Here is a 9,932-nt window from a genome sequence, read left to right on the forward strand (position 1 = left end):
TTATTTAGAATGAACAATAACTGCTGTACAAAGAGTAAAAAAAATTTAATTAAAAAAACACCTAATGCAGAAAAGCCGCCTCTTTTTCCGAATTGCGCAGATGACCACTATCTTTCTTTCATCTCTTCTGATAAATTTTCAGTCAAATCGTTTTCTGTGTGCTAGATCAGAGCTAGAGCCCTGCATTTCAGCCCGGGCCCGACGGGCCCCGACTTTTTTACGCCCCTCGGGCCGGGCTTCGGGACAATTTTCACGTCATAGTTCAGACGCGGGCAGGGCCTCTGGCCTGTTTTAGGCTTCTCCTTATTTTTATATTTTAGACATCCATCAATTAGTGATGAAAAAAGATTGCCGCGCTGGTGGAAACAACATGAGACCGTGCTACCGCGACTGACAAGAGCGGCTCGACGGTGTTTAGTGCCCCGCCAGCAGCAGCATGTGCGTGCCGTCAGCGCAGCTGAAGAGTTCTGCGTTCAAATGCACGCAATAGGCTTAAGCTCGCCGCAAAGCATCTGCAAAAGTAATTACCATAAATGTGTCAGGGGGAAAGAGGAATGAGATATTTGAAATATTTACTAATAAATAGTGTTTTCTGAGTCGGTGTCGCAAGGATGAAGCCGATCCTGACTCGCCACCTCTTCATTAGACGCGCCTTTAGAGAGAAGTGCATCTTTACGGATTATGATTATAATGAAAGAGTTTTTGTTTTTGATTTGTTTTATTTCGTTAAGTAGTAATTTAAAGCTTTCTATAGATATATTTATCATATCAGTGAGGCATGTATTCGCTGCGTTTCGGTTCATTTTTGTGAAGCGCTCCTGTTTAAGACTAGACGGCCGATGTTTGTTTTCTTTATTTTATAAAAGCACAACGTTTTGTTGATATTGTGAGTACACACAAATAAACTTTTATTTAACGAACAAAAAAAATGCTCCAAACGTTCTAAATTAACTTAATAAAAACGAAACGAAATATAATCACTTTGCCATTACATACAAAACTGAACTATTTTAATTTGAGCTTCTCTGTGATGGTACCACGAGGTGTTGCTCACTCATAGATCTCAGACTTCTGGAGAGGATGTAGATTCGTAATCGTGAGTGGAAGTAGGCGGGTGCTGAGCCTGTGGCTGTTCTATATGCAAGCATCAATGTCTTGAACTTGATGCGAGCCGCAACCGGTAGCCAGTGCAAGGAGATAAGGAGAGGTGTAACATGGGCTCTTTTGGGCTCGTTGAAAACCAGTCGTGCCGCTGCATTCTGAATCATTTGTAACGGTTTGATTGTGCATGATGGAAGTCCAGCCAGAAGAGCATTGCAGTAGCCCAGCCTAGAAATGACAAGGGCCTGGACAAGAAGTTGTGCAGCATGCTCCGTTAGAAAGGGCCTGATCTTTCTGATGTTGTGCAATGCAAACCTGCAAGATCAAGCAGTTTTTGCAATGTGGTCTTTGAAGGTCAGCTGGTCATCAAAGGTTACACCAAGATTTCTGACCGAAGTCGATGGGGTAATTGTAGAAGAACCTAGCTGGATGGAGAAATCATGCTACCATTGGATCATCTGGTTGAAATGAGAGATAGAGCTGTGTGTCATAGGCATAGCAATGGTAGGAGAAGCCATTTGCCTGTATGATGGGACCCAGTGATGTAGCGTATATGGAGAAGAGAAGGGGTCCAAGAACTGATCCCTGAGGTACCCCAGTGACCAGTTGATGTACTTTGGATACCTCCCCTCCCCCAGGCCACCCTGAAAGACCTACCAGTGAGATTGGATTCAAACTAGCGAAGTGGAATCCCTGTAATGCCCAGTGATGAGAGGGTGGACAGGAGGATCTGATGATTGACAGTGTCAAAAGCAGCAGATAGATCCAGCAGAATAAGAACTGATGATCTGGAATAAGCTTTTGCCATTCGCAAGGCTTCCGTAACTGACAGTAACGCAGTCTCAGTTGAATGGCCACTCCTGAAACCTGACTGGTTAGCGTCCAGTTTGTTGTTCTGTGAAAGAAACAATGATACCTGGTTGAAAACAACTAGTTTGAGGGTTTTCGTTATGAATGGAAGGAGAGAGACAGGTCTGTAACTATCTATAAGTAAAGTGTTTAATGTAGGTTTTTTGAGCAGTGGGGTTACCCGAGCCTGCTTGAATAAAGTGGGGAAAGTGCCTGTGAGGAGAGATGTGTTGATGATGTGTGTGAGTGCTGGTAAGAGTGTAGGAGAGATTGCTTGGAGAAGGTGTGAGGGGATTGGGTCTAGTGGGCAATGGATTAACAAAATTATTTCTGAAAGATCATGTGACACTGAACACTATATATTTTTGTATTTTTAATAAAAAATTGCAGCCTTCTACTAAGCAAAACAGACTTCTTTCAAAAACATGATTTTTTACAGACCACAAACAGCAGTGTAGACCTTTTTTGACAACATGCCCCAATAGAAGGCATTAGGGGCATTGTTGCCAAGTCCGCGGTTTTCGTGGGTTTCACAATTGGTCTACATTTAAACTGTTGCTGCGGGTTGTTTTGTCAGACCGAGGGTTGAAGAGAACCCCCCACCTCCACCCTCCGAAACACGAATTCAACTGAGCAGGAAAACCCACCCCCCACCCAGAATGTGATTGGCCTTGTTCTGGCCATGATTGGGCTAGTTTTTAGTAGCAATTGGGCTGGTTTTGTCACGCAGACCTGGCAACCCTGATTAGTAGGTTGCAAGTTGTTAGTTTTTGTTTTATTTTGTTTTTACTAAGTGAATGAAATATAAATTAAATGAGAATGGGAAATACAACTTCACATATTTGAAATATAGCTTTTTTGCTATTTTTCATTATAGTTTTTCTTTGCCTCCGTGTACTGACTGAGTTATAGCCCTGGTCTCTCTTGTTTGGTATCTAGCAGTGTGGTTGTATATTTGCATTCATTCCTTCGCACAGCTCGCCACGTAGTAGATTTTTTCCCCCCTGTGTCTCACTCCTTTCTTTTATTAATTTGATCAGCTGCTCTTGCCAGCTCCCTTGTTACTTCCTGTACCCATGAGCCCCCCCTTCATCTGTGAGTCACCCGTTCCCAATGGAGACTACTGGCAACCCTGGAGCGTAGAGAAAAGAGAGAGCGAGAAGGACAGGAAGTAAACAGCAAGCTATATGACAGAGGGAACAACAGGGTTTTTGTGTGCACAGCTTAAAGAGGGCTATCACTGGAGGAGAGCAACACACAGTGGACAAGTGCAGGAAAAATGAACACTGTAGAACAAGGACCCTGGAGATAGAGAGAGGCAGTAATTAAGAGAGCAACAGGGGGATAGGAAGAGACGAATCTCCTCCTCAGTTCCTAAAGAGTGTGTGATCTCTGAGAGAGCAGTCAGAAGTGTGTGTGAGAGTGTGTCTGTGAGAGAGAGGGGGCAGTATTAGAGGATCTTTGAAGTAGAGGGGTGTTTGAAGCCTCTGCTAGCCATCAGCTGTGTTATATAGCATTCACAAGGAAAATAATCCTTGGAGCGCACTATGTAGGGGAGGCTGGACATGTTTTTATACTTTCCTTCATTACTTGCAGACTACTACAGGTCTACATGGTATATTTTGGTATAAGACATGTTAGAAGTAGGCTAACAGAGTAACAGTACCTTGAATATACAGTATTTAGTAAGTCTGTTTAGGTCACTTGGGGCAATTTTAACATAATCCCACTATATCTTAAATTATAACACCCCTCAGAGGACCTCAGATGATGCCAACCATCAAACAACATACAAAACTACCAAACTTTGCTATAAGTTTAATCGCAACATATAATCATTGCAGTTAATAGTGTTCACCATCTGTTTGATTACATGTCATTAACTAACTGCTTGAATTTTACTGTACATTTCTGCCATATGGACATCAACTTGACATAGTCACCACTGATAAGCTACTACTAAATATAATGTAGAAACTTTAAAATAGAAACTTAAACTTTCTGTAAAGCTGCTTTGCGACGATTTGTATCATGAAAAGCGCCATACAACTAAACTTGAATTGAATTGAATCTCAAAGGAATAATATTATTGCTTTAATATTATAATATTACTGTAGTTTTTCATGATGCTAATTTTATCTCTTTTAACTGTATATCCAATCAACAACAGATGGATAGATCCAAGTCCTTCCCCTACATTTTTTGTCTTATTCGATAATCAGATATACTCGTCTATACATCACAATGGAAGAAAAGATGTTGCTACTTACTCTACATTGCCACTTTACATATACATTGCTTCATTATAATTATTTGATTAGTTTATTAGTCCAATATTTGTATAAAGTATACTGTGCCTTACAATATATTGACCAACTGATGATTCCAGAACACCTGTTCATTTCATTCTGTAATGTTTATTAATGTTAAATTGATGTAGTTCACCCAAAAATTAATGTGTCATTATTTACTCACTCTCAGGTTGTTACAAACTTGTATGAATTTATTTCTTCTGCTAAACACAAAAGAAGATATTTTGAAGAATGTGAATAACCAAACTGATTTCAAGAATACAGTCATAATATTTTAAGAATACTCTGATAGACCCCATTATGAAAAAAGTCACAAAGTTTCAAGAATAAAGTCGTGACATTGCATTAAATGTAATGTAAAATGAACAAGGGATAGTTCACCAATGAAAATTCTGTTATTAATTACTCACCCTCATGTCGTTCCAAACCTGTAAGTCCTTCGTTCATCTTTGGAACACAAATTAAAATATTTTTGATGAAATTCTTTCTGCTTTCTGACCCTGCCTATGCAATGGAATTGGAATGAAATGACCAAGTTCAAGATTTGAGAATACATTTTGTGCACAAAGAAAACAAAAATAATGACTTTATTCAACAAGTTTTTCTCTTCCGTGCCAGTCTTTGACGTGCGTTCACGAGAGTACCACAACATATGCATGTGGTAATAATATTTTGAAGATTATGAGAATATTCTCAAAAATGTAGATTTTTCTTTTGCTTTGCCATAGCATGAAAACACAATAATAATTAAACTATTTTATTTTAGTCTATGTAATTTTAAATATAATTTTTGTAACTTCAAAGTAATCAAATCTTTAGATCAGAGGGAAGAAATCTGAACACCCTAAAAAATACCATACATTGGTTAAAATGTTTGAAAAGGTATGAGAGAGGAAATTCTGAATAAATGTGACTGAAGAATTGTCATTGCTACAATGTCGAAAGAGGAGAGTGGAAGAGAGAGAGAGAGTGTGTGAGCATGATTATGATAAATGTGAGTAAAATAAGACATGATTGATGTTAATAGAGGGGTTTCTACAGAGCGGTGGATGGGGACTGAAGGTTCTCATTTATATTAAGCTTTATGATTCAAGAAGAATTAATATAAATCTGGGCTCCTGGAAAGGTGCTCCATCTTACTGCAGCCTCTTTCTCTCTCTTAGCAGAACTGCCCGATAAAAAAGATTTGCCACATGCCCTTAAACAAACAACACACACAAATGCAAATAAAGTCATGCAAGTTTCATAAACTGCACAGGTTCATTGTTTGCTTCCATTTTTAATATTTTGCTGTCACAACTCAGGTTATGACAGATGGCTGCACTTTCATTTACAGTTTTGGAAATAATTTCTTGTGAAATGAATCTTTTTCACATATTCTTTCACATATTCTGAAACCAAGCTATTATGTTTGATTTCTTTAAAAACTACACACTAAGGAAAAAGTTTCAAATTCACTATATATTATACCACTTCTACATTTTTGCTGTCATTTCCATCGGTTAGTAAAATAATGCAACACCTGCCATTTTTAAATGCAAGGTGCAAAATGTTTGATATCATTGATTGTACTTACCGTAGCTTATTCATAAAAAGCTGGGAAGTTCATGCAGAGTTCCTTTCCTAATTTAATGTCACCTGCAGGCTTTAGAACAATAAGGTTTTAGTAAGTTTAGTTCACTAATGTTCAGTGTCTCACACATGTGAATTTTCCATACAGGTTCCAAGGCAATTGTAGAGGTGTTTGTGATGCTTGAGACGTTTATAGACGTTTATTGAGATGTTTATAATCCGCTAAACCTTACATTAGACGTGGTGGGAGTCTGTTATTCATGAATCTGGGCTGGTTTCTGGGTCAGTCCCATGTAGGCAAGACATGAGTCCAAACAATTTCAACCTAGGCTCATTGGAAAAACTTACTTTTACCTACAGTACATCTTTGCAAAACTCCAAAAATGTACTGTAACAATTCCCTGCAGCTTCCATCTGAAATAACACTAGAACCAGTAAAACACAAATTATGGTCACAAGGGCAGATTATTGATTGATAAAGAATTAGTATTGTGCAAGGAACCATGTTATGATGTCATGTTATGCGTCACAACCAGCTTCATATTTGTGGCTTTTCTGATGTAGTAAACTTGCTTGTTAGCTCACCTGGAATAGCATCACACTTGCGATGTGGAGCACTCTGGTATGAGTCCTGTGAAACGTGAGTCAAAAATAAAAGTGAAAGTGACGTGACAGTGAGTTCAAAGGCTTGTCGAAGCATATATTCAAGTGAAACAGCTTGAAACAGAAAACAGATGTAGGAAGAGACTATAATTTTGTTCATTGAGAATTGATTGAATCGTTGTTGTTTGTTTTGTTACTGCAATCTAATGGGACAGACATGTTCCTTGATGTGATAGATTACTGTCCCGCCCTCAAGCCGGTGCACGTCATAGAAAATAGATAGAAGCAGGAAGGGAATTTAATGTTTTTAAATTAAAGATTACAACGGCACATGAGTTTAAAAAAAATTATGTGCACAGATAAATAATTTATAATATAAAAAATATGAATTGTAAATATTGATTTTCTGGTGACTTTAATTCCACTCCCACATGACCAAACGGTTTGACAACTGCTGCTTTGGAGGCACAAATCAACAGAATCTTTCCAACATAGCATTAAATGCTAACATCTTGTTGAAAAACACTTTCAACATGTACTGTCCCTATTCAGATTCTTGGAAAGCATGCTGTGAACTAGAAGTTTCATGTTCATTTTCAGTGAAGGCCAACAACGAGTATTCATGTAGTCCTAACACAAACAGATTAAGTAAACCGACGTGGATTGTACAAAACGAAATTAGAATATTCAATATTTTTGTTAAATTAGATCATTCTAATTAAGAAATTGAACAAGCAGTAAAAAGGAGGTTTACACTCCAAAAATGATGATAAGTTATATTTATTATAGTGCAAGATGTGGAGAATTCACTCAGATTTATGCCACTTAAAAATAATTAATGATTGACGTCATTATGTTGTGCAAGTTCCTCAGATGCCTCACATTTCTCCCAGTTGAAGATCTCTCACTGTCTGCCTTTAATGGAATCCTCTTCTGCATGAGTGCAGTTACTTGAGGTCTCACTCAGTCTGGTGTTTTAAAATGTTCCTCTGGGGCTCAGAGATCCTTCTACTACTTTCATCTTCGCGTCTCTGTGTCCTGGCTGTGTTTAACAGGGTTCACAGTGGAAATTCACCTTTTTCAACACGTGTGTTTACACAGTGAGTACATGTGCTGTTACGGTGTGTATTTCAGACATATACAAACAGTTAATTGGTTAATGAAGGCTAATTAGTGTTTCTATGTTTGTTTATCAACCTGGTTGATTGTGTCCTAAATGACCAGCACATTTAAATGTGCATAATTCTATAGAGACAAAGACCAGAGCCACACAGAAAGCCCTGCAAGACAGGTTAGGAGTTTAGTGTATGATGATGACATAATTTTTTTTTCATTTATAAATGTATGTTATAAATATCCATATGCATTTATATAATTTGTGATTTACACCCAATTTCAATTTAGCTGAATAAATAACAGCAGACTCTTAGCCATTAAACTTCAAAGTGTGAAGTCCAAGAAGGCGCTGTTGGATGATTAGAACGTAGCCTTACCTCATCCTTGTTATTTGGAAGTCCGATTTCCACTAACTTAATCAATTCACTATGCTAAAAACTCATTAAGTTTCTGCGTATGGCCTGAAGCTGACTGTTGAAGGAAGATGAAGCAGTCAGAGGTAAGACAGAGCTTTATCTGATGGCGAGAGAGCTGTAAATCTAGCCGTGTTAGTGTGCGTCTTACCTCTGTCAAGCACAGAATTTACTGACATCCATTCTGCTTGTTTGAAACTAAATTCACTGAGCTTCATATATATATATATATTAATTATAATACAAGATTAAAGTTAATCTTCAACACTTAATAATTTAAATGTTTTGAATTATTAATTACACTGTTAAATGTAATCTTTATCAATACTCAAGTTGAAAATCAATTTTCCTACTGCACATTATAATATTGTGATGCCTAAATTCATGTGTAGCATTTAGAGTGGTTTCATTTTTCATTTTTTGTCAAAAAGGTATTTTAATATCCATTATTTTTTAGGCTTTTAGGCTTAAAATAATCATCAGCTTTGCATAAACAAAATGTAAATAAATATTTATGGTAGTTATATTTAATGTCATATAAAAGCAGAACATACAACAGCTATCATTTCTATAGTAAAGATTTTGTGTGTGTGTGTTAAACGGTTTGCTAGAGGTGTGTGTATGTGTGCTTATGAGTTAAATGTTCTGCTGCAGGTGTGTGTGTGTGTGTGTGTGTTAAACGGTCTGCTGCAGGTGTGTTTGTATGTGTGTTAATCCCAGCAGTATCTCTGTCCCTCCCAGGCTGATGAGCAGAAGCTGACGGTGGAGTGTCAGGCTCATTGACTCTCTCGCTGCAGGACCCAGTGCTTTAATAGCCTCTGATGGCATGACACCAGATTCCAGCCTCTGACCTCCCACAGGCAGCAGCACTCTCCACTGCAGTCATGCCCAGTGGGGGCCACGCGTATCACACGCACACAGAGCTCACTCAGACACAGCAAACTGCAGGGATCAGGGACGGCTGTCTTCATGGGGAGAGAAAGGTAAAGGGTGGGGACCAGTGCTGTAGCTTGTGTGTGGAAAGGTGTTTCTATGAGCTACTGTAGCACTGTGCTGGCCATAAGCATCTTGACACTCAGCTTTATGGCTTTGCTATTAAATCACCATTCAAATATAGATTCAGTTATTTAATTCAGTCATAAAAGTATTCAAATATGAGTAATAAGGAATTTAATGTCACATTCAAATTGTAAAAATTGAGGTTAAAGATTAACAGACAGAAAATCATCGATTGCAAATGGCTAAATTTACAGTAAGGACACGGAGAAAAATTCTGCAACTCTGCAGGACAGAACTGGACCTTAATATGAAAATTCAAAAAAAGAGTCACGTCTCATGTTGTAACGGAAGAGGTCTGACACAACAGGTTAGTACAGTGGTTCTCAACCCGTGGCCCGCGGGCCGCATGCGGCCCGTCACGAATTCAAATGCGCACATTCAAATTGTAAAAAATTGAGGTTAAAGATTAACAGACAGAAAATCATCAATTGCAAATGGCTAAATTTACAGTAAGGACACGGAGAAAAATTCTGCAAGTCTGCAGGACAGAACTGGACCTTAATTTGAAAATCACGAATTCAAATGCGGCCCACCATGCTGAACACAATTTTAAAAAATTACTTTCAGTTTTACAATTCATTTTAGTTTTTACATTAATTAAAAAATGTACTAAATAAATATAAGCTATAGCCTAATGTTTTTATGTAAAATAATTTTGTTTTTCATCTGATCTAGCACACAGAAAACGATTTGACTGAAAATTTATCAGAAGAGATGAAAGAAAGATAGTGGTCATCTACGCAATTCGGAGGCGGCTTTTCTGCATTAGGTATGTTTTTTTTATTTTATTTTTTTTACTCTTTGTATAGCAGTTATTGTTCATTCAAAAATATTTTTTTTATGTAAAATATGTTACATAAATACATGAAATGTAGAACATATAAAAAAGTGCTCGTGGCTCGTCTGC

The 9,932-nt window shown here is 37.8% G+C and overlaps 1 long non-coding RNA gene across 1 annotated transcript in view; it reads left to right on the forward strand.

Annotated features, from left to right (window-relative positions):
• The window catches only part of LOC107721429 (uncharacterized), a 20,559-nt gene that overhangs the window by 7,144 nt on the left and 3,483 nt on the right, over window positions 1-9,932 (forward strand). The window contains exon 3 of the long non-coding RNA XR_001637710.1: window positions 8,708-8,949. This is a non-coding gene — a long non-coding RNA (uncharacterized LOC107721429). The remainder of the gene's footprint in view (window positions 1-8,707; window positions 8,950-9,932) is intronic.

Source organism: Sinocyclocheilus rhinocerous, unplaced genomic scaffold (assembly GCF_001515625.1).
Source record: "Sinocyclocheilus rhinocerous isolate Xijiao unplaced genomic scaffold, SAMN03320098_v1.1 scaffold432, whole genome shotgun sequence".
NCBI classification, from domain to species: domain Eukaryota; kingdom Metazoa; phylum Chordata; class Actinopteri; order Cypriniformes; family Cyprinidae; genus Sinocyclocheilus; species Sinocyclocheilus rhinocerous.